This window comes from Marmota flaviventris, chromosome 9 (assembly GCF_047511675.1).
Source record: "Marmota flaviventris isolate mMarFla1 chromosome 9, mMarFla1.hap1, whole genome shotgun sequence".
NCBI lineage: Eukaryota > Metazoa > Chordata > Mammalia > Rodentia > Sciuridae > Marmota > Marmota flaviventris.
Window position 1 is genome coordinate 128,105,696 of NC_092506.1, and position 25,956 is coordinate 128,131,651.

General features: G+C 37.8%; 1 pseudogene; it reads right to left on the minus strand.

Moving 5' to 3' along the window:
* Positions 1-3,423: 3,423 nt before the first annotated feature.
* Positions 3,424-24,867, minus strand: LOC139707025 (transcription factor JunD-like; annotated as a pseudogene).
* Between the last annotated feature and the right edge of the window lie 1,089 nt (positions 24,868-25,956).

The following is a 25,956-nucleotide window of genomic DNA, read 5'->3' on the forward strand; positions in this document are numbered from 1 at the left end:
TTGGCATCTACAGTTCATTTTTTTCACAGTTCTTAAACTACCTGCTCATGGCTAAGCTGAACTGTACAGTAGCTGAAGAAATTATCTTCAAGCACAGATTGGTTCATAATGACAATGTATATCTGCTAAATATTCAATTTGATGAGGTGGAGAGAATCAGAAGATGGACTACAATGGGAAGGGGTAATTGGAAGAAAAGCTGGCTTCCTCAGAAAGAAGGTGCTTTAACCTGTCTTCATTCCCAAATGAGAAAAAAACATTAGTCAAATGTGTTCCTTCCTTTCTCTCTTCTCTATTTTCTTCCTTTCTCATTTTATTGGTTTTTTCCTTCTTATCTCTCACACTCCATCCCTTCATTGATTTCTTTCTAAGAGAAGATGTCTCAGTTTACTCTTCATATTTACTTCTCACAAACTAGTCATTTGGAAAATAAAGCTCTATGGGAGCCATATACATTTATATTATGTATTGTTACTCTGAATTTTTTTTAGTTGAAAAATATATTTTAAGAGTATACACACTCACATAAAACATTAGTGTTTTTTGTTTAATTTAATTTCTTATACAACAAATCATACATGTCCAGGGTCTAGTGAGAAGCCTTACATTGTTTTGCTAGGAATAGAACCAAAAACAAACAAACAAACAAAAATGACAACAGTAATAAAGTCCAAATTATTTTCTATTACATTACTGACTTTTCTGTAATAAGAGCAGTTTATAATAATTTAGAGAAAGTTATTTTATCTTTTCCTGAGAAGTATTCAAACTTTCAAAGGAATTTTCACTGATTTTTTCACCCAAATATCAAAGGATGATTTTGTTCACTGAAAACTTTAAAGAAACAATGCATTTCAAAGACATTTTAAATTCATTCAATGAATAACAACAGACTTTGGATGTTCAGATAAAGTAAGCATTTTCTATAGAATTTTTTTTTTAATTTTAAAAGAAAAAGGTAATTGGATCATCAGAGTACAGCTTTGCTCCAAATATCTGAATCCACACATTGATGTCAGGATGGCCAAAGCTGGGGAAAAATGAAATTTTTCTTGAAGAAACTCAAAGCCCTGGCTACCTATTTCTTTGTATTCATGTGTCTTTCAGGCATTGAGGGATTATTCTGGAAGAGGCAGCAGAGTTAATGAATATTGCAGCATTATTCAAAGAGTAGCCACTTATCTGAAAAGACTTTCTGTTATTACTGAGTTTATTCATGGGAAATAGTCATTTTTCTTCTTGGTCATAGATGTGTCAAAAACAGTTTAACAAGTTGAACTTGACAGTTTTTTTCTACCACAGCCTGGTTTATTAGTTTCGCTTGAAATGAAGCATTTTATTGAATTTATTAAAAATATGTCTGTAAACTATTATGTTCTACTCTGTCCTCAGCAGCAAGAGAACTGATGATCTATTTGCTTAACTTTGTTTCTTTCTACAAAACATCTCTAGGCTTCACATTTGGGTTTCCAGCTAAATTCAGCATGATGTTTATGATAGGGCTCCTTTTATTTCCCTATTTCTTAACACTGTAATAGTATCTTATATTCTCCTACTCTACAAATACCTAAATATCTTAGTGTAGTAATTATCCCAATACACACAAACACACACACACACATGAAAAATGTTGATTCCACCTTTCGTGGAACTTAGCTTTTAATTCAGAAGTATTTCATAATCTTCATCCTGCTCTCATGGGGGCTCTGTCACTTCCCTTGACTGATCCTCTTATGTTTCATTTATTTCAAATGTTTTGACATTTATTTCAGGAGAATTATGTCAAGAGTATGAATGACATTACACTCCATTAGCAATAAATTGGATAATATTGGAGAGTTAGAGTGTTAAAATATTTTATCCCATCATTTCATACTTCCATGTAGAAACTCTGATAGAAATTATAGCTACTTTAAGTGTTGTATGGATCAAAAACTTAAGATGTGGACTAAAAATTTTGAGTAAAATACCCAAATTGAAGTCATGGCTGTGTTATTTAATGAAGTTTTAACAAGTGACCACAAAACACTGGACACACACACACACACACACACATGTTTAAAGAAAGGAATCTTGGAGGTGTCAGTCCTCTTCTGGGGAAAACAAAAAAATGTTTAAAAAATATTGTTATTGAGGACTAACATTTGTCAAAGCAGGCTAATGTTAAGGTAGGCATTTCTCCTCTAAAGTCTTGAGTGTACTACATTAATTCTCTCAAGGAAGCGTTTATCACAAGCCTAACAACTAAGAAAAAAAAAAAAACATTATCAGAAGAATTCTCAGCCCAGTTCTACAAGAAATTGAAAAAAGAATGAACACCAATTCGTCTAAAATTATTTTATGAAATAGAAAATAGCAAAACTTTCTAACCTCATTCTATGAAACTAATATCAACCTGATGCAAAAACCAGACAAAGACACATCAAGGAAAGAACATTTCAGGCCAGTATTCCTGATGAACAGAGATGTAATAATTCTCAATAAAATTATGGCAAACAACATACAAAATCATATTAAAAATATTGTACAACATGATCAGTGGGCTTTGTCCCAGGGATGCAGGGTTGGTTAAACACATGGAAATCAATAAACATTTTTTAAGTAAATAGATGTAAAGACAAGAATCAAAAAAAATTATCTCAACAAATGCAGAAAAAGCATTTGACTAAATACATGGTCAAAACACTAGAAAACTATATATAATAGAAAAATATCTTAACACTACAAAAGCTGTTTATGGTAAACACAAGGGAAATCTTCTTCTTCTTCTCCTCCTTTTTTTTTTTTTTTTTTTTGAGTAAGGAGATTTTACTGAAAACAGAACCAAAACCGGACAAAGGATTACAAACAGGAATGTGGACTCCTCACAAAACAAAAACAAAAACAAAGAACAAAAAGTGTCCGAAGGACAAAAGGGGGTAGCGAGAGTAAGGAAAAGGGTGATTTTTTTTCCTTCCCATTTCTTTTAAAAAAGCCAACACAAAGAAACACACGCACACACAACCCTTTGTTCCCGAGTAGAAACATAAATACGGAAGAATCTAAAACTCTGTTCTTCTTTCTTCCAAAGGCAAAAAAAAAAAAAAAAAAATGTAAAAGAAAAGTCAGGCTGAAGGCTGTGCCGCACAGAGCCCCTTCCGCAGCAGTGTGTAGAAGGGGCGGCTAGGCCCTGGGTTTGTGTGACACCTGGCGGCAGCGCGGGGAACAGAGGCAGTACGAGGGGGTGTCATGCGCTCTCCCTCAACCCCCCAGAAGCAGGGGGTCCAGCTTGTCAAGTCCAAGGCGCCCTCTCCAAGTCCTGGGCACCCTCTTGGAGGGGGTCGCCAGGGCAGCACCATACCAACTCCTGGGAGCTCAATCCCCGCCCCCTGCAAGCCCGCCCCTCAAGAGGAGGCAGGCCGAGGATGCGCCCTGTGCTTGGGCTCAGTACCAGGGCACCTAGTGCTGGGGTAGAAGCTGGCGGCTGCTGTTGACATGGCTGAGGACTTTCTGCTTGAGCTGCGCCACCTGCTTGGGCAGCAGGCTCCTGGTGGACGCCAGTTCCGTGTTCTGGCTCTTGAGCGCTTCTCTTTCTCCTCCAGGTGAGAGATGCTCCAGCTTGCCCTTGGGGCACTTGGAGGCTGCGATATTGTTGAGCAGCTGCTTGGGCTCAGCCTTTATGAGCTCCTGCATGTCCACGTTGATTGGTGACAGCAGGCTCTCTCCGAAGCTTGGCAAGGTGGGCACCATCTGTGGCTTTCCTTGAGCACAGCTAGGCACAGCGGCCCCAGTAAATCACTGGGAGGCAGCGGCTGTGGGAAGGGAACGGACTAGGAGGAGAAGGCGACAGTGGCAGCATCCCCAGCACCCCGGGCGCCATCCTTGTAGTGGCTCAGGTTTAGGAAGACTGGTGCCAGCTGGGAGGGTGGCGCGGATGCCGTGCCAGAGGGTCCTCCTGCGAGGCCGCAGCAGCAGCCGGGCTGCACCCAGCCAAGCTGGTGCTGCTTGTTCAAATCCTCCAGGGCCTTGACAACATCCTCGGTGAACTCCTGCTTCTCCCTGGCCACCATCTTGGGTAGAAGAACTGCGTGCTCCTCAGCGTGGTTGTGACCAGCCCGTTGGTCTGGATGGTTGGTCAGCGTGGTTGGACCAGCCCCAGGTCGGGCTGGAGAGCAGGCTGTCGTGGCGACTGCTGGGGGTGCAGTCTGCGCAGGGGGGCCAGAGGTGGTGCCACCACCACTTGTTTGCTCAGGCTCAGCGTCAGCTGTCATTCTTCACCACTCTGCCTGCGAGGCTGTTTGGGGCGCCCCAGGGACAAGCGGGACAGGCACGCAAAGTTGCTGCTGCTGCCACTGACGCCATTGCCCAGGCTGCTCAGCGCCTCATCACCTTAGAAGGGTGTTTCCAGCCTCCGCATCACCATTGCGCCCTGTGCGGGAGGACTGTCCATGGCCTCCCTGGGGGCTCGCTCCCCTCCCCTGCCCATTCAGCCCTGTGCCCACCCAGGCAGTGGCCGCTGCACCTGGGCCTTCTGTGGCGGCTCCTCTGAAACATTATTCTTAAGGGAGAAAAAATTAAAGCATTTCCTCTAAAATTAAAAAAAAGGCAAAGGATGCCTTTTTTTTTTTTTTTTTGCCACTTCAATTCAACATCATCCTTGAAGCTCTATCCAAAACCTATGTTTCTATTCATTTATCTTTATTAAATAAATGAATAGATAAATGAATAGAAACATAGGAAATCAAACTATCACTATTTACAAATGACATGATTCTATATTTACAAAATCCAAAAAAATTCACTTGAAAACGTTCTTGTCTAATAAATTCAGCAAAATAGCCGAATATAAAATAAACATCCATAAACCAAATAAATTTCTATATTCAAGCAATGAATTCAGTGTAATAAAAATTAGGAAAACCACCCCATTAACAATGGCCTCAAAAAAAGAAAAAGAAAGAATAAAATAAAATACTTCTGAATCAATCTAAAAAAGAGGTAAAAATACCTCTACAATGAGAACCACAGAACACTAAAGATAGAAATTGAAGATCTCCCATGCTCTTGGTAGGAAGAATGATCATAGTCAAAACGGCAATACTAACAAAATACTTATACAGATTCAGTGCAATTCCTTTTAAAAGTCCAATGACACTCTTCATAAAACTAGAAAAAGCAATCGTGAAATTCATTTAAAAAAATAGGAGAGCCACAATAGTCCTTCTCAATAAGCAATTCTCAACAAAATGATTGAATCAATAGACATCATAATACTAGACCTTAAACTATACTACAGAGAAATAATTAAAAAAGAAAGAAAGAAAGAAAAAGGAAACCCCATATCAAAAGGCATATAGACCAATCCATACTAGACAAAGGTGACCAAAACATAAATTGGAGAAAAGATAGCCTCTTCAACAATTGGTGCTGGGAAAACTGGAAATCCATATGTAGAAAGATGAAATATCCTGCTGTACAACACAAGCAGATGAAGTTGCTATTTTTTCAATCTAAAATAGAAAAAAAAGAAAGAAGAGCATAAGTTTGTGAGCAAAATATACAAAGAAAACACAAAAGAAACACTTTACAACATTGCTTTAGGAAACGTTCCTTTGGTTATGACATTAAAAGGACAGGGAAGTGAACCATAAGCAGACAAGTATAATTCCATTAAACCAAAAGCTTCTGCACAGCACAGTAAAGCATGAACAGGGAAAAGATTCAACTGTTGGAATGAGAGAAATTACTTACACATCACCTGAGAAGAGTATAAAATCTGAAACACAAAATAATCTCTATGAAAAATCATTAAGTGAGCTGGGTACAGTGGGACATACCTTGAATACCAGTGGTTTGAGAAGCTGAGGTGGGAGGAACACAAGTTAAAAACCAGCCTCATCAAGTTAGCCAGACGCTAAGCAACTGAATGAGACCATGTGTCTAAATTTATATATATATATATATATATATATATATATATATATATATATATATATATATATATATAGAGAGAGAGAGAGAGAGAGAGAGAGAGAGAGAAGCATGTTGTTTGCAAAGAAATGTAGCTAAGAGAGAGTTGAGTACAATGTGACCATGTCTTATTCACCAGTAAGTAAAAAAAGGGAGCATGATGAAACCCGGGGAGACCACACCTTAATGTTCAACCAGAATTAGATTCAAATATAGAAAGAAGACAGCTTTGTCACCCAAGGTACTTCACTGTGTTAACCCACCTCTCCAGCTGAGAATATGAAGGGAAAGGAAAAGTAGGGTGATCCACAGTCATTTTTCTTCCATTTCTTTCAAACTCATTAACAAACTAGCTGGAGAAATTGTTCACAGTTATCAAGTTGTAGTAAAAACAATTGCATTGGTTCTGTGTAACATTCACTGCTTTGGTATTAATGAACACAACATGGATATGTAAGCTCTCCAATGTGACTTGCTCATAAGTTTCCATATAGAATTGATATGGCATACACAAAGATGAATGTTAGAAGTCTTGATAAAAATTTAAAATTCTGTAATAAGGACAATTAAAAGAAAGACAAAATTTACCATGACATGTGAAGAGATCACAGAAGAAAGATATAGATTTCTGTGACATGATGTCAATTGTAGAGGTCACCTGATTTTATGCAGGGAGTCAAAGTTTTCATTTTGCATTGGGCCTGACAAATTACACAAGTTTCCCTAAAAATACCAGTAAAAATGTGTATATTTCCCTGGATAAAATGATGATTCTAGGATCTGGTAAGATAAATTTAAAAATGAACCTGAATATAGTAGGAGAAAAAGAAGGAAGAGTAAGAGGAGAGTCTCCCAAGATGTCCCACATGTGGATTCCTGACAAATGACATGAGAATTAAAGTAAAAGATCCTGAAAGAGTGAAAGCTGGAAAAATATGAGCAATAAAATAAAAACCATTATCAGTAAATTATAAGTGAAAGCAACAAATGAATATATATTTACTGATAAAACATAATTGACTTCATTGATAATAAGTGATGGGAACAGACAAATATTTCATATAGAAGAGTTCAAAACAATGCAGGAGAATAGCATCCCCTCCTGCATGTGGAGTTTAGTATCCTTGTCTTTTATGGGTGGGCAGATTCAGTGACTTGATTGCAACAAATAGTGAAGGAATAAGGAAAATATTACATTCCCAAAGGATGAAGCTGGCACAAACTACCTTGACAATGGATGGAATGTAGCGCTTCAAATATTTCAGTGACCATCAGATAAGCTCTTTATACTTTGAGAACAAGGCATTTCAAATGCATACTATTCCTTCCAAAATTATTTAATAAGTTCTCTTTATAGGTGACTAACAATAACCATTTTCACAAGCAGGAAACAAAACAAAAGTATACTCTCTCCCTCAGTGTTGAGTGCCTACCTTTCAGTAATCAAATAGAATAATTAGTTTTAATTTATTTTTAATTAACAAACATTTATTGCACATGTTAATGGAATTGAACATAATATTTCCAATGCAAGGCACACAGTTATCATATCTAATTATCCATCTTCTACTTTCATCCCTTGCCCTGCCCCAGCACCCTTCCTACTCTCCAGAAATCACTATGGGGCTTCTATATTACTTCTAAAAAATCAACTCTAGGGTGTAGGTGGAAAACATGGTAATAGAAAAAAAAAATTCTGCAGCCACAAACATTTGCAGAAATAAACTCTTCCTACATCTCAGAGGCCATTAATGTTAACACCTGGCTGAGTCTCCCTTTATCTCATTGTACACAATCAGAAAAATTATCTCCAGCTATTACCTTCACTATGCTGACCTTAATTTTTCCATAAATCTTCCATTTGGCTTCCCACCACCTGAGGACAGGGGCTCCACTGAAATCATCAGAAACCACTATGGCACCAAATCACAAGGTCCCTCCTTTATCACCCTGTAGTTCACTTTTTAGTGGCTTTTAGAACAAAAGGTTCTGCCTTTCTTTTTTAAATCATCTTCTCCAGAAATCCATGTCATTAAATTTCCCTGGTTTTCTATCTCCTTAACTGGATGCCCTCACTCTCTGTCTCCTTCATATAATTTTCTTCACCAATGCTAAATATAGGAGTGTCCCCAGCTCAGAGAAATGCTCCCTCTACTTCTATATCTTCACCCACACCTAGGGTCATGCTCAACCTCATTGCAGTATTTTGCACATTCCCACACCTTCCAAATATTCATTTTCTTCCCAGTCCTCTCCTCTCACATTCAAACATGTTCATGTGGAAATCAAGGAGAAATCACAAACATCAACACAAAAGCCTTCTTTGAGACTAGCCTCATGTGGTTTTTCTGCTCCATACAGGATTGGGTATCAGTAACTACCCTAGAGTGCTCAAGTCAAAAATTCAGCAATTGTCCTTGATCCTTTCACCATTACACTCACACCAATCCATCCCCAAACCTGCTTATACTAAAGACAATATTATAAGCATATATGTGTGAAAGAGTGATACATGTACTCCAAATTATTGCTTTATAAGTATATAATTATATGTACATTAAATGTCTATAAAATATATAATTATAAATAAATAAATCAGTTTAAGCCACTTTTATTCCTGTTACCAAGTCATGCCATCATATCATATAATACATATTCTATGGATAATCATATCCATGGGGACAAGTTCTGCTAAATAGGCACAAATCCTCCCCATATTGAGGGACTTAAAAGATGCTTTTGCCAAAAAACACTGAATATTTACTTAGGCCTAGAGATGCCCAATGGACAACTACAAGTGAGATAACACTTGGCATCTCTGAGATATATTTATTCTATTTAATGGCTTATAATATCCACAGCATAGAAAAGAGAAAAAAATACCTGCAATATTAGTAAGAACTCCTGAAACATCCCAGGAACAACAGGTGTAGAAAGAGGCCATGACTGAATTGAAACTCTTATTCCACTTCTGAATAAATTTTGAAAAAAAAATATATATGTGTGTGTATATATATATATACACACACACACACACACACACACACACACACACTTATATACACACACATACATACACTGGATAGTTAGTGTACTCCCTTTCATAGCTGGATGATTAATTTCATACATACAATTAATGAATATTTGTAAGAAACAAAATTAAAAATCTGATTATAAAACAAATACTGAAGGGCTTTCTAGAATGTTTCTTAACCAAGCCAGCCAATAAGTAGGCAGATACTTTGGTGGACACTAGGGAAAAAAAGTCAAAAGTAGAGTTCTGACGCCGTCTAGTGTCTCATTAGGAGTTAGCACTTCTAACAATGGGAAAGTACACACATTAAGAAGAACAGTAAGTACAAGTAGGGATGAGACAGGAATTCTTGAAACCTCAGAGAGGGGTGGGGAGATGCAACTCGAGAAGCCAGCAAGGGATGGATCCTTAAGGAGGCCTTTATCTCACAGGTAGAAAAGGATTGGGGCAGATAAGTGACATGGTGAGGGGTGTGTTTTAGAATAATTGAGAAGGTAAAACATTGCCATGGATGGTAACATTAGATCAGATGCCTAAAGGGTGTCAGTACTTTATGTCCCTTTAGTGTCTGAATTTTTGCTTCAGACCAGGGTAAATGGTCTGAAGCAAGAATGAGAGCAGAGATTCCCTGCTGTTTTGAACATATCTGTGTCCTCTTTGCCTAGAACAGAGCCTGGTACTATAGTTTTATTTTAAAATGCGAGGGGTTATGTTTCCATATATAAAACTAAATGAAGGCTGTGGTTTTTCATAGATGTAGAGTGTTCCCCTATTACACATAGGCATTGGGTTCAAGCTTAACCATCACATAAAAATAAAATAAATGTATTGTGTCCACCCACAACTAAGAAATAAATGTTTCAAAGAAAAAAAACCTAAATGATAATACTGTCAAAATAGATGCCCTGCCCCATCCACGCCAAACTGCATTTCAGAGAATCATGAAGCTGGACCAGCCTGAGAGGAAGGCATCACATCGTGTTCTACTTTACAGATTTAGGGAGTTTTCCAAAGTCGCCCTGGGAAAGGGTTAAGGCCTTCTCCCCCATCTATGTTTTTTTCACTGCCTAGGTGCTAGAAAACACTTCCTGTGCCTGAGTGAGTGAGTGAAGTGGGCTGTGCTATCAAAACTAAGCTCCAGCAAGTTATGGCTGAATCACAGGCTTACCCTCTCTGGACCTCAAGGTCTCAGTATGTACACAGCAGGCACTAAGAGAAGTCTCTGTGAACATGCCAGTAAAATTATTGTTCCCCAAAAACAAAGTGTCTCAGGTGATATCCCCAGGACCTCTTCCAGAAACCCCATGGAACCCAATCAACCTGAAATATAAAAAAGTGCACAGCATCCCATGAGAGGGAGGAACCAAGAAAGGCTGTGCTGTGGCATCTTCAGCCTCCCTCCATTGCCTCAGTGTGTAAGAGGGAAAACTGAGACCCCCAATGGAACAGACCCTGAGGTCACATTTCTATCTCAGAGCCCAAAGATCCTGCTTCCCCACTGGCTCCACAGTGTCTCCTGACAGAATTTCCAGATGCCTCACCTGACTCCAGTTGCCTCCTGTGGACACACGTACCATGCCCTCTGCTCCTGCACCACTGCGCCTCCTGGTTCCTAGGCTGTGCTCACCTAAGGAGTGCTGGATGGGGGTGCTGCCTCCCACATGCTTCCCCTGTCTCCTCCCCACCCACTGTTGGGTGGGCTCCACTCACTCAGCCTGACTCTGCCTGACCAGCTCTGCCCAACATTCAAGCCCCACTAGGTCCTCTCCACTTTATTTAAATGGGCTCCACCCAACATCTTGCCTCTTACCTGCTCTCTTATGTAGAGCCACATCCACTCCATCCACTTGATCCTCTGCATTCTGTCCACGTGGCTCAGCCTCCACTGACATATTTAACACTCTTGGATTGCAGGGTTTTCCCTTCAGTTCTGGAATATTTGCAGTCTGGCTTGGCCCAATTCCACCAATATCCAATAACAAAAAATGGCTCTGCTCTTCTTCATTAGCCATACATTTCCATCAAGTTCACTCCTACGGCAGCCTCCCTGTGTCACCTGGCCTCTCTACTGCTCCTTGAAAACTCTATCTGAAATGAAAAAACGGGATCTTGCAGAGATGCCCATGGTTGTGACATCACTGAGTCTAAGGGACAATTACCTTTGGGCTCTGGTCACCTTTGAACCCCACATCTTTAATGTTTGACCTTGAACAACTCTGCTAACCTAAGTCAGAGTATCTCCGTTTACAAAATTCAGCTGATGATAATACTTTATTTACATAAACGTGAGCACTTTTCAACACTATCTGTGTATTATGGATGCAGAAGAGGCACTGGCAAGCAACTAGCAAGGTCCATGCCCTATATGTGAAAGAGCCCAGCCAGAATTAAAAAAGCATGTTTGCAAAGGATATGGCCTTCTGCTCTTTAGCTCTGTGGCCTTAAGCACCTTCTCTTACCCTTTCAGCACAGGATGGGCACAGCTACTTGGCAGACAAGAGTCATCTGTGATCTCTTCTCCAGCCAGCTGGGGCATCTCAGATGGGGGAGCATAAGTGTCTGACAATGGCCATCTTTCTCAAGGTTGAGTCTCAGAAGAAAAGCCTCTTTATAATGACTTATGTATAACTATTGTTTACTCTGACAGCCTGACTCAATGCTGTAGAGATAGGGCAGCAGTTGGGGACTTGGGTTTCAAGCTGCAGAAACTAAACTGGGTGCTTTTAAAAAAATGCTCTAGATGACACTGGGGAGGTCAAGGGAACCTGATGGCAAAACTCAATAAAACCAGGAGCTGGGTTTTGCCAGATGATCTCAGTGCCCCAAACCCCTTTATAGTCTTTCCTGGAACCCACAGATATAAAAGCACACTGGAAGCCTTTTTGCTGTTGCTTTGGTGCTGCTCAGATTCTTAGTCTTCAGAGAAGGGGGCTGGTTGGCTTGGTATAGGTATTGGCTGAGAGTATGAATTCTTCACATTAAAGTAGGTATTGAAGGATGAGTTGAAGTATGCTAAAGAACAAATGGAAGGACATTATAGGTAAGAACACCATTTGTGACCTCACAATGAAATTTGTGTCTTTTCAGAATCACACAACCACACCATGCCAGGTGCTTTTCTCATCATGTCATTCAATATCCACAAAACTTTCAAAAATAGTGCCATATTTTGGGAAACTGTTTGCATTGTTCTACAACAATGCTAAAAGCTCCTATAAAGAATTCAAAATATACAGTAGAATACTGAAAAACTGGCCAAAGATTGGGAATCTTGCCAAAACCCAGTGCCCCAAACACCAAAATTAACATTAGGTAGTATCATTTCTCAGGCCTTTTTAGTCACATACATTGGAGGGTAAATAAAAATGCAAGGGTGGGTAGAAAGAATGAAAAGAATTTTATTAAAATGGGGTTAAATGTGGGCTGGGTTTGTGGCTCATTGGGAGAGTGCTTGCCTAGTGCACATGAGGTGCTGGGTTATATCATCAACACCACATAAAAATAAATTAAATAATGGCAAAAATTATAAAAAAAGTTATTAAATATGAAAATAAACCATTTTCACTTGAATTTAAGGAAAAAAATCAGTAAAAGAGAAGTAGTTGCTAACATGACATATTTATTTTGTGACCAAAGTGCTTGTTTGATATAAGAATACACTTATATTGTGTTTAACAATGTGTCTCAAAAGTTAAAAAATAACATTAAAAAAATATGAAGATGAGGCTCAGTGGTATGTGCCCCTAGATTCAAACCCTTGTACAAAAAAAGAAAAAAAAAAATTGTAGTTCCTTTTTATTATGTTCCATATTGCAATTTTAGCATTCATTTTCACCTATAGTGGAGGCTGTGAAAAGTCAGTTTCTCACACATATGTCCATTTCCACACCTGACATTTTGCTGTCAGGCTATTGTTTTATGTCAAGGTCCATACTTTACCTGCCACCTCACTTTAATTGATTGTTTTTCAAATCCTAGGTTTCTCTGGAGGCAGTTTTTATCTTCAGTCCTTGGAACCTGGCTTCTTCCTTCTGTGTTCATTTAGATTCAAGTCTTTTTTGGAGAAGATCCACTTCAAAAAATGGGGACAGTAAGGCTTGCTTAAAATCACTTTCCTAATTGTCGCGACCCCTTGCCCGCAAGGAAGACGCAACACTCGGGAATCTTCTCTCAGCAGTTTATTCAGGTCCCTTGATATTTCTTATTCTTTCTTCTTCTCCTCCCGGATGCCCTTCCCAGCCTTAATAAAGCATCCCAAGCCCCAATGCAAAGCTGCCGCGTGGAGCTTTCTCACAGGGTGGTGAAAATCATGTGCCAACTCTCTCAGATAAGGAGTTGTTTGTCACATACCACAGCGGAGCCAGTGCCATCTCGTAATGGCGACCATAGTCTGCAGAAATGGCAGAAGCGGCTCACCACACCTAATGGCCCATCAGTGCAGGAATTGAGATTGGGACCAGTGTTAGCCTGTTGTGGAACAGTTCTCAGGAGAGCCATGGGAGCCCTGAGATTTTGGACTTGAATGTTGGCATCAAAAGAAAAGATACTCACTCTCTGAGAACATTCTGGGGCAGGTGAGAGATCCTGGAGATGACTCAGGCCTAACTCTGCCCCAAGGGCTCAGATTAGGTAAAGTCAAGGTTTTGTCTTGTACTTTCTTTCCATCCCCAGAGACCTGAATAATAATTGGTGAAAAAGATGGCTGGTTCTCTTGGCATACATTACTCCTGTACCTGTCAAAGAAGCCCAGTGGTTGGTATTCTGGGCTGCTATGGCTATCCAGCTATGCCATCATGCCCCAGAACCCTTTCTGTTTTTCATTTTGCAATCTATTCAATACAGCAATCAGGGGAAAGGGAAGAAGGAAAAAACAAAGATCTAGAGGCCCAGTTGCTTCCACTGATATCTCCTTGGCCAGCACAGAATTATAGAGACCCCTACCTGCAAAGAATATTGGGGAATACAGTTTGTTTTTTACTTTTAGTTTGGGTTTGGTTCTGTTTTTGGTTGTGGGGACTAAACCTGGATTGCTTAAGCACTGAACAACCATCCCCAACCCTTTTTATAGTTTAGAGACAGCATCTCTGTAAGATTTTTAGGGCCTAACTACATTGCTGAAGCTGTCCTTAGACTTGGGAGCCCCCTGCCTCAGCCTCTATAGTCACTGGGATTATAGGCATGTGCCACCAGGCCTGCCTTGCTTTTTTTTTTTTTTACATGCTGGAATTGGATCCTGGGAGGCCATCCTTACATGTGGTTTGAGTTACCTCCCTGCCTGGGTGAGAAGTGCTTAAACACAGCCTGTGTTAAAAAGCCTTCCCCACGATTTCCTAGTCCAAGGGCTTGTCCGTGCTGAGCCGTGCCTGGCCACTGACCTGAAGACCCAATTTCCGGCCCTGAACTTGGGATGCTGCCCCCCTTATCCTTCATTGGATGGGATTTTCCCTTGAATTTTTTGTTCCCCAATAAAAGCTCACTCCCTGGCATGCTCTCACTCTCTCGCTAGTCTCTTCTGTAAACCTCGCCACCACATTAGGTGGCTGGAGGCGGGAACTAGGAGAAGCCGTCTTGGAGCTGTGCTAAAGGTAATGAGAGTCTCTTTAATTTAAAACTCACTAGCAATTTCTTATGCACCAAATCTTCTTTCATGAAGCTCACGCTGGTCACGTGGCAGAGGAACCCAGAGCCAGTCACATGGGAAACACTTGTTTTACTACTGAACTGAACTTTCAGCCCTAAACCTGTCATTTTGAATTATTAGAAACCCATTTTATAAAATATAAGGTCCCAGTGAAATGAATTAGTGATACCTGGACCTGGACCTTAAAAACCAGTTGTGCTCAGGTGGCTTAGTACAGGCTCAGTGCATAGTCACTCGGTGGCATGAAAGAATGGGCATCAAGTGAGGAATGGGTCCTCATGGGCTGTTAAAGGAGAAATGCTGGATAGGTGGCCAGGCTGAGATATTGTTCTTTCATATGTGTTAGGGTGGTCATCCCAGATAGAGAAGGGGTACAGGGTGAGTTCATTTGGGTGGTTACCCACTGAGATACATCACCAGTTTTTAAATATTTTTTCATTGTTGATAGATCTTTATTTTGTTTATTTATATGTGGTTCTGAGAATCAAACCCAGAGCCTCACACATGCCATGCAATTCAATTGTGCTACCACTGAACCACAGGCCCAGCCTCATCCCTAGCACCTTTTATTTATTTATTTGATTTGGCCCTTCTGGGATTGAACTCTTGGATACTCCACCACTGAGCAATATCACCAGCCTCATTTTGTATTTTATTTAGAGTCTCACTAATTTTCTTAGTTCATCACCATTGTTGAGACTGACTATGAACTCTTGCTCCTTCTGCCTCAGCCCCTTGAGCTACTGGGATTACAGATGTGTGCCACTGTGTGTGGGTCCCCTTTTCTTTCTTGTTTTTTTTTTATTATTTTGATAAAGGGTTAAATTATTTCTCAGGAACTCACTAAGTTAATGAGGCTGGCTTTGAACTCTCAATACTCCTGCCTCAGCCTCCACATCCACTGGAATGACAGGCCTGTGCCACTGAGCCAACTCTAATACAATTTTTAAAGTTATTTATTCCATGGTAACATGGATCTATTTAAACTTGCAATCAAAAAACATACATATAATATATTCACTTATTATAAATAAATTTTTAAGAATTAGCATATGCCATTTTTATAAAAATAGATGTCACAAAAATTACTCCCATTGACCAAATGTGACCCATAAAATCTTGAAAACATGGATATTTGATTTATATATTTTTATTCTTTTTACAGATTTATTATTATAGACAAGTTCAAAACACTGAATGAGTGAATGCAAACAATTATGCCAAGTTCCAAAATTACTAATTGAGGATAATATTTTTTTCCTAGTAATGACATTTATTTTCCCACAAATACTGCATCTGGCATTTATGTGTTAAAGCTAAAAAGTTGATTACACAGAAACTGAAACAGAAATGCTTCCAAGATTTATGATAAGAATGAGAAAGAGATTGATTGTGTGTAAGGAGTGCCAAAATCAGTTAAGACCAGAAAGTAACTCTTAGGTTTTATGGCACAATAAGGTGATTACGTTCTATAATAACTTCTTAAACAAATCAAAATAGCCAGAAATTTGCAGATTTCAAACAAAGAATAATAATTTTAATTAGATGAAAATTACCCCGATCTGATAATGTCACACTATATACACATGTTGAGTTACAATAATGGGTCTCATATCCAAGTACAAATAGTAGATTCCAGTTAAAAATTAAAATAAACAGAAATCAACTCTTTGATGTTTTAACCAAATATCTACATCACCTCAGATTTTAAAATGGTATCCTATGTTCATAAATATTTTTTTCTATTTTGTTTTTTCTTACTATCCTGTCTTTTATATCTAAAAGGTCTAAAGAGTCATGGAATGATTTAGCCTCATCCACATGGTTTTCTGATGACTGCTATTTTTTTTCAAAACTTGTTTACACTTTATTTTCTTATTTTATTTTTTATATGGTGTTGAGGATTGAACACAGTTTCTCACATGTGCTAGGCAAACACTATACCACTGAGCCACAGTCTTAGCCCTGATGCCTGGTATTTAATAATATGTGGCTTGAAACAATTTAAAGTACATACCTACTATTTCAGACACTTGACTTAAAACACAACATGCCTTGTATAGAAACTATTCTATCAGATTAACATCAAATTTTCTGTATCAATTTTATGTGTGTTTTTTTTTACTGAAGAAATACATTGCTTCCTACAAGCAGATGAATATTGGTATTTTATGGAAGTTCATCTTTTAGGCTTGGGCCCAATTCTTGTTCTTTAATTAATAACATTACAATGAAATGACTTTGAGTCTATCTGAACTGTGACTTTAAGTACAATCCTTTATTCCAGATGATTGAGGAGAAGACAATAATAATATATTTCTACTGATATTCAATAGCTGGACTTTGGTCACTTAAGATATTTTTTCTGGTCATAATAATAACATATATACAAGGAAGATAGCTACATTGGGGATTCAAAGACAGGCCTAAAATACTGCCAAAGAGCTTTCTACACATATTGCTATAATATTTTAACATTATGAAAACAATTTGAAGCAAAAACATATGTAGCCATTATTAAAAGAAAAAATTTAAATCTATTAAATCACATATATGAGGAATTGCATAATTAAAACATAATGGCCAGCATTTCTACTGAGGACTTTTTATTTCAGAATCCCATCCATATTTGATACTTGTTATTCTTTCATACACAATATCTCTAGAATATATGTAATGTGACTCCTTATATGTCATACACGATGATCAGATTTAGCATCAAGGTAACACTTTAACTCAATAAAAGATTATAAATACAAATTTAAAAAATCACTAGAGGGCATGATTTTCAGTGTCATATTAGATAATTTATTAAAGGCATTAGTTCTTGTAATAAATGTCAAAAGACAGCACTAAAAAATACATCCATGTGCACACCTACTACATTAAGATGCATTTTTGAGAAGGCTGCAATTCTTTACTTTTGTGCAATCCTTCCATTTCAATTCACTGAAAATAATAGAGTTTTCAATATGTTCCTACTGCTTAATCAAGAAGAGAAAGATGAAATCAAAGTAACACACTACCACAGAAAACCTCAAGATGAGATTATATCAAGAACTATTTTGATAATATATGGTAATTCTGAATCTATAAGAAAGCCTATGTACAGTGGGAGCACAACTACCATTACATAATCCAGATATAATTCGGTAATAATATTGGAATGGCACCTGGAGGATATTAGAGGGACTTGATAAACGAAGTGAGAAAATGTGTTTTGGGTGAATCCACATATATCCCTGGTAAGAGGATAGGCTGAGCTTGATGAAGATGACACTATTTGAAACAAAGGCTTCTTCTTCATTTTCTCCTAAGATATATACTATTAATATGGAATATGAAAAAAATGAAAAAGATCAACAAACTATATTATTTATTAATAAAAGAAACATTTTCCTCTGAAGTTTATTTTGAGATTTCAGCTAACACCATAATTTTCTTCTGAAACTTCACATTCCTTTTCTAGCACAAGATCTAGCCCAAGAACTTTACCATTGGTTTCTTGGCCCTAATACATCTAGGTTTGCTAATAATTATGGGGATCATAGTTACAGATGTTTTGTCTCATAATTTTTGAGATGACATCAAATAAAAATTAATAATCTACTTTCACAGTTTTTTGGGGGGTGCTTCTCCATTTGTACCACCTTCCCACTGAGTGTTCTCTATGACATCACCTTCAGCCCCAGAAGCTTCTGCTTGGCAAAGTTCAACCATCAATTCTCACATCAGAGCCTGTGATTCCTTGTTCCTTGTGGGTATTCTACATGTTTTTGAATGCTTGATTCTCATTGTCTTCTACTGCCATCATCAATGTGACCAAACATGATCTTGTATTCACTAGTGTATGCTGAACAATTGTACCAATGTATTACTTTCTAAGGCATTTATTTTCAATATTGGGGGTGTTCCAGGAAGTCTTTTTTCTAAGGCTTATGTCCTCAGGTCTTTCTAAAAGTCAATAAATAGATAAAACTCTAACTAAAAAATAAATAATGTTATCACTATTAATACATGAACATTAAAATAAATAAACAATATTTAAAACTCTCAGCCCATAGGTGTAAGGACTTAGATAACATAGATCAATTTGGTGGAAGACACAAAATACCAAAATGCATTGTATCCTTGGTGATCTTTGTACTGGGAAGAAATTATTGTTTTCAGCATTGGGTAGGACACTGCTGTTTTCTTCTGTAACCATGACATGGTATCAATCATATGGAAAAAGAAAAAAAAAATAACAGAAATAGGAAATGGTTCTCTCAGAAAAAAAAGAAAGTACAAGCACATTGTAATAATGCACAGAATATCCAAAATGTGGCCTCTGTATATGGGGCATCTACAGAAAGCATGAACTTGTATACCTACTGGGAGAAAGAAAAATGTTGCAACCCTCCAGCGAATTGGGCTTTATTGTTTGAAAGTATAAAAAATAGCCATTGATAAAGCAATATTTCTTGCAGGACTGAACATTGAATGTACATTTGCAAGAATATAAAATAGATTCCCAGAGCTATTCAATACAGAAATATTGTTAAGTAATGAAATTCAGAAATAGCCCGAATGTCCATCATTTGTTTAGTTCCAATTTCATCTATCTATTTCATGGAAAGTTAAGATTTTTGCATATGTGGAGTGTTTTCCAGGTTGTTTCATTGAGTGAAAAATAAGGGGCAGAAAGCATATACAGGAACACTCCCTTTGGGGTAAGAAAGAAATTTACATAATAACATATTACTCTTATTACCTCCTACCAAAAAAAAGAAACAGTAAGAATATATACTAGAAACAATTAAATCAGTTGTTCATGAAGGGCAATGTTTAAAGATTAGTGGGGATGGAATATAGGTGAGTCTTCAGTGTATTTTAATATGGGTTTATATTTGAGCCACATAAACAAAAAACATGTTCAAAACAGAATTAAATCAAAAGACAAAAATCAAGCCCAACAGACAGGTAAGAGTCTGACAACACAAACATGAACCATACTATTCTGTGACTAATTAATTTCTTAAGCTTGCATGATTTCCAGGATCTCTTCTCCAATGTGAACAAAATGTTTACCTAAAGTAGCAATGCTTGCTGTGATGTAACATTTACTGATCAGTAATTGGCAATAAAAGATCACAGGATTCATATGCAATGTTTAGTGTCAGCAGAGCAAGGGACAAGATGGGTTTTATGCTTTCTCCATTAGACTGGAGTTTACAAGAGCAGCGGCCACTTCTTATCTAGTGTGAGCAGCCTGGTGAATATATAGATATGACTATTAATATACATTGAAGAATTCTTTGAAAGTTTAATGCCAAGAACACAGAGAGGACTTGACAGTTACTTTCCGGTCCAGGTTTCAGAAGCTTAGCTATACACACTTGGGGGAAAATGACCAGTCCTAGACCCTGTGTGAGTATGTATTTTAATGTTGTGGTAGTTTATCATGAGCCTAGGCAGACAAAGGTGGGGTCCTGCAGGTTATTAAGTCATGGAATAGGATTATTGTCATTTATTAAAAGAAAGTTACAAAGAAACTTCTCAATTTATCCTGTGAGGACAGAGATGGTGTACTTCCTTACTCTCATCAAGCTGCTATAATAATCTATGGTAGACTTGGTGGTTTATAAGCCACAGACACTCATTTTTCACAATGTGTAAGATCAAGGCACAAGGCAATTCAAAGTTTGGAAAGGATATTTCTAATGGGTAGAAGCTTCTGGCTGTGTCATCATTTGGTGGAAGAAGCTATCTAGCCTGTAGCACTGTTCATTATAACATTAATTCTACTGATGAAGTCTTCAGCCTCAGGACCTCAACTCCTCCCCAAAGACTCACCTTCTAATACCATCACCTTAATGGGGAGGAGTTCAACCAAGTTACCCAAGGAGACACAAACCTTCAAATTAGAGCTTTCTATGAAAAAGCAAGTTCTCAATAGTCAACAAACCTGTTAGAGACTTGATCTTGGACATCTGAGCTTTCAGAAGTCCACAAATGAATTTTTTATTTTTTTTGTAAGGTATATGTTTCTAGTACTCCCTTAGAGGAGTCCAAACAGACTAAAATATATTTAAAGTGATAATTCTGTCTTTTCAATTGTTCCTTCAATATGAACTCTTCCCTGAATTTACACAGGTTATCAACTCTCTGGGCATCCCTCCATGTATGTGCCTATGTACATGCACATACAACAGCAAGGAGCTTGGGTCTTTCCACCAAGCCCAATCCTCATATTCTGCATTTCTACATGTCAAATTTGGGAACCACCCACTTGGCCCCATCCCTTCAAGGCAGGCAAAGGCCTCCTGTGGTGTTACTCTCTGAGCTACCTCCTTAAGATAGGAGTGAAGCCTCCTTCTACCCTGCACTCTGAACTCTGCTCTCACCTCCTCACTGGCCCTGCCTATATCCTGGTTAGAGCCAGGCCTTCCATTGCACCTGTACATCATTTTCCTGCTCTATGACCTGATCATTATGTGCCAACACTTTACCATGCTCATCTGTGCATTTTGTCCCTCTGTTCCCACAGCAACAATGAAGCTGCCATTTGCTAGCTGTGTGACCTTAAGCAAGTTAACTCGACACAGCTGAGCATTCCTGTCCTGCAACATGGGTGTAAACATGGCTTCAACTCATGGAGTTCTTATTGCCAGTGAAGAGGTCAGGGATAAAATTCTCAAAAACAATAGTCCAGTACATGGTCATCAATTGCTCCTGATGTCATTAAGTGTCACCATTACTAGCTGTCAATCCCACTTCACAACATGGGAAACATGAATCCTTTAAAAGGAAAAAAAATAAATAAATAAAATAATTAAGTTCATGTGGCCAGTGGGCCCAGGTTTGCTCTGACTCTAGATTCCCTACCCCCAACCAGAGCTCAGGGCAGAATAAATACAAAGGTGCCACATGAGGAGAGGATTAATGTAAAGCAGATAAAGGCAGTTTCATGAATGGACAAAAGGGAAATAATTAAGGGAAGGAAACAAATCCTATATCTGACACTTGGAGAATCAGGAGATTTTACCTTCACATTGACTCCCTCCTCTTGAGAACAAAACTGTAATGAAAACAGACCACTGAGACAGGTTAGTCATCAATGCAGACAATAAAGGACACTCTGGAAGTTACCAGGCTGGTTGGTGCATGTACAAATAGTCAGAGCCATGGATTGGAAGACCTCAAATGGTTCACATGAGACCTTTTGCTTCCTCCATCTTCATTCCCTGGTTCACACAATGGCAGGCTGAGCTTGGACCCTGAAGGTCCTGTGTGCTGGCAGGTGATATTCCCAGAAAATATCATCTACACATATTTTCACAAGTTTACTCATTCTACTCAGCCATAAACAAGAATGGAATTATATCATTTGTGGGAAATGAATGAATCTGGAGAATATAAAATTAAATGAAATAAATCAAATGCAGAAAGTCAATTGTCAAGTCTTCTCTCTCACATGTGAAAGGTAAAAGAAAAATGGAGTTGAAAAAAGAAGTGGATCTCAAAAAAAAAATTGGAGAAAGAATAGTTGAGTTTAGACTGATGGAAGAGAGGATAATAGAGATGATTCAGGCACTGAGAAATGAGACTGGTCAATGATGTTATGCCCATATATGTATAGGTCACAATTGAACATACTAAGAAAATAATTACAATGTCCTAAATTAAATGACATTTTTGGTACCAGTGACTGAAATTCAGCAAGCTTCACCATTGAGCAATATCCCCATCATAAGTCCTATTTTTGTATTTTTTTTAAACAGGGTTTTGCTAAGTTTTTCAAGGCTTTGTCCAAAGACCTAAAGCTGGGTGCCCACAAAGCAAAAATACAAAGGACTGTCATCCCCCTGGCTTATGGAACACTCACTAGGCACTAAGTGCTAACTATCTATGACTTCATTTAATTCTCACTATAGTCTTGGGAAGCAAGTGGCATTATCCCCATCTTAAAGATAAGTAAATAGGAGAGAAATTAAAGATCTAAGGAGAGAAATTAAAGATGTATTCAAGCTAAGTGAGGTGGCACATGTCTGCCATCCCTGCAGATTAGGAGCCTAAGGCAGAAAGATTGTGAGTTCAAAGCCAACCTCAGCAAAACTGAGGTGCTAAGCAACTCAGTGAGACACTGTCTATAAATAAAAATACAAAGTAGGACTGGGGATAAGACTCAATGGTTATGTGCCCCTGAGTTCAATCCCAAGTACCAAAGGAAAAAGAAACTATTCAAGCCTCCATAAATATATAAAAGCCAGAATACATATGTATGATACGTACTCAGGACCTTGGTCCATTAAAATTTATATTATACTAATCATAACATCTAGGAACCTCCCTGCAAGCTTAATAAATCCAATGCTTGAGAGTACTCCACAGAGATTTTTTTTTCTCTGACTGGAGCTAAAGTCCAGGTATCAGGGTGATTGACTCTACTGCTCACAATTAGAGATGCAATCACTTTTATATTAAAAATCAGGGAAACTTAGACAAAATGATTGGATTCACCTACTCAATGTTGTGCATCAAGTCCACAGGAAAACCAGGGTGTGTGTCTGTACTTCTGTAGCTCTCCAAAGAGATCTCTGTGGCTCCAAACAAAAGAAGACTCCACAAAGCTGAGGGGACACAAGCCAACCCCTCTGCCACAACTCACCCCACAATACTCCTAGGGAATAAGTGTACATAGAGGAGAGAATTCCAGGTAGTAACTTGGTGATCAATGGACAATGCCACACAAGGAAATAGGGAATAATCCAATCCAGCAAAGGCAGAGGAGTGGCTGGGCCAGGATGGGGGCTGGCCTATAGGATAAACTTTTCCAAGGCACATGAATCCCAGGGCTTCCTCCTCCACAAATGAGCCTTGCCTTATCACACATAGGCTTGTTCAACTATTTATGCCCTTCTCCTATTTTATTTTTCTTTTGCACATGGCTTTGAAGGTCTCAAGATTTGGCATTTCTTATAAATTTTTTTCTGCAGCTTTCAAACTACTCCAAATTCAACCATGTGGAAAATTACCTGTAGGCCTTACAGTTTTTAATTGATTTTATTATCATTTAATTCAAGTTTCCAAATCTCTCTCAAAATACTTTTTTTTTTTCATTTTTATGATACTTAATACTCTTCACACATTGACAATGGTTGTGATAAAGCAGTATCTTCTGACTCCAACACTGGAATTTCAGTGACCTGCTTGAAATGATTGTACTTTCTTTTGATTCTAAATCACAAGTCTCCATTTTATTTTGTATGCTTTATATAACTTTATATATAGTACAGACAAGACTAAGCTAATATTACATGGTTTGTCTCAGAGAAAGGGCAGGCCTCCCTTCTACCTCCGTTAGTGAATATGATGGCTCATCACAGGTTCCTTAGGGTTGCCTTTCAGCATGGGCTCTGACACAGCTCCATGTTCAATCTTCCTGTGATCTCCTCAGCATGTAGCCTTCTGTTGTTGTTGTTGTTGTTGTAGTTCTCCTTCTTCTTCTTCTTCTTCTTCTTCTTCTTCTTCTTCTTCTTCTTCTTCTTCTTCTTCTTCTTCTTCTTCTTTTGAAATTTCAGATTAATTTATTTAATTAATTATTAACTTTAATTAATTAATTATTAATCATTGATTAATTATTACTTTTAATATTTTACACAGAGCCTGAATCACAAAAAAAAAATCCATTTTAGAAATGGTGGCATGCAGAAACAACACTACCCAGAAACCAGGTGCTTCATGTGAGAAAAAGCTAGGGAAGAGGAGCCTATCACACATGATAGAGAGAGGACCCTCAGAGCCATGGTGTAACCATGGAAGGTGCCAGAAATCCCTCACCCCAAATTGGAGGCATTGTAAATTGTTTAATTTGACTGGACTAATTTGATCTTATGATCAGAGTAATAGCAATTTTGTTTGGACATGATTCCAATTGAGATGCCTTTCCAAATATGTCCAGAAAAAAATTTGGAGACCAGCTATCCCAGGATTGCTGTTATCCACCAAAGAATAAGTAAAATTAAGAGACAGCTTATGTATTACACTTGGAAAGCCTCAGTTCTGTGTTTTCCAGGGAGATTTTTGTCATATTTCTCTATAAAATAATATTATAGGCCTGAAGAGACAGAACTTAAAGATGTCTTTCCTTAAAACATGCAACTCTTTAGGCTATTACCTGCACCACATCATCCTTTGCCTCATCCATCTGGATAAGTGCCTCTTCATTCTTACATTCAGAAGTAGTGTGCAGTTGGGTCATGGAAAGGCTGTGGAATGAGGAAATTTTAGCATACTAGTGAGGTTTCTTGTATATGCAGGAGAGAGACTTCAGCTCCAATAATTTTACTCAATCCAGAGGACTGTGTTCTGTATGGCACATTGAGGATATTTTCTTCTAACAATGTTTGCTTCTTTAATTTTATATCCTCCTAAAATGAGTCATTTTTAATAGGTAATAATGATTAATTTTAGTTTTCCATTTGTTCTAAGTTTAATGAGTTCTATTGATACAACTTACATATGGAATGTCATCTACAGATTTTAAAAATTACTTATTTGTATACATATTATAAAAGAAGACATGAGTTTTAACTTGATATTTTATAAATTTTTATTTTATTTTATTTTCATGTGGTGCTGAGGATAAAACCAAGGACCTCACATATGCTAGGCAAGTGCTCCACCACTGAGCCATATCTCCATCTGTAATTTATCATTTTTTATAAACTTGCTTCTGTAATATTAAAAAAATAAAATAGGACTACTATTGATGTGAATTCTATAATTTGAGTAATTATATATTTTTTTTTAAATTTTAAGAATGAAATGATATTCTATGTTCAAAACTTCATTTCATAGAGGGCAATATAACAATGCCATAAACTAATTATATTTCTCATAAAGTCTTTGGATCCAATTTAACTCAAAAGATTAAAAATTTCCTGATCCTGTACTCTTTCAGTTAGGAAATGACAAATGAGAGAATCATGATAAAAGGGTTTGGAAGCACACTAAATGTTTTTGAAAATCAAATGAATGTACTAGTAATTTCCCATTCCCGATTAAAAATAAACAGGAATATAATTTCCAAGTTTAGAGGAGGAATATTTGTGTTAATTCATTCTTTATGTATTAGTTTCATGTGTGTATATATATGTGACTATATACATACATATATACCCTTTCCCATTTCTGTCACAATGAAAATGTCTGAATCTAATTTTTCTTAAAGGAACATTTAGGTCAGTAGAATCCCATTCTACCCTGATCACTGTACTTAAATTTCTGATTTTTTTACAAACTCGGTTGTTTGTAAGTTCTTTTTTTGCTTGTTTGTTTGTTTGTTTTT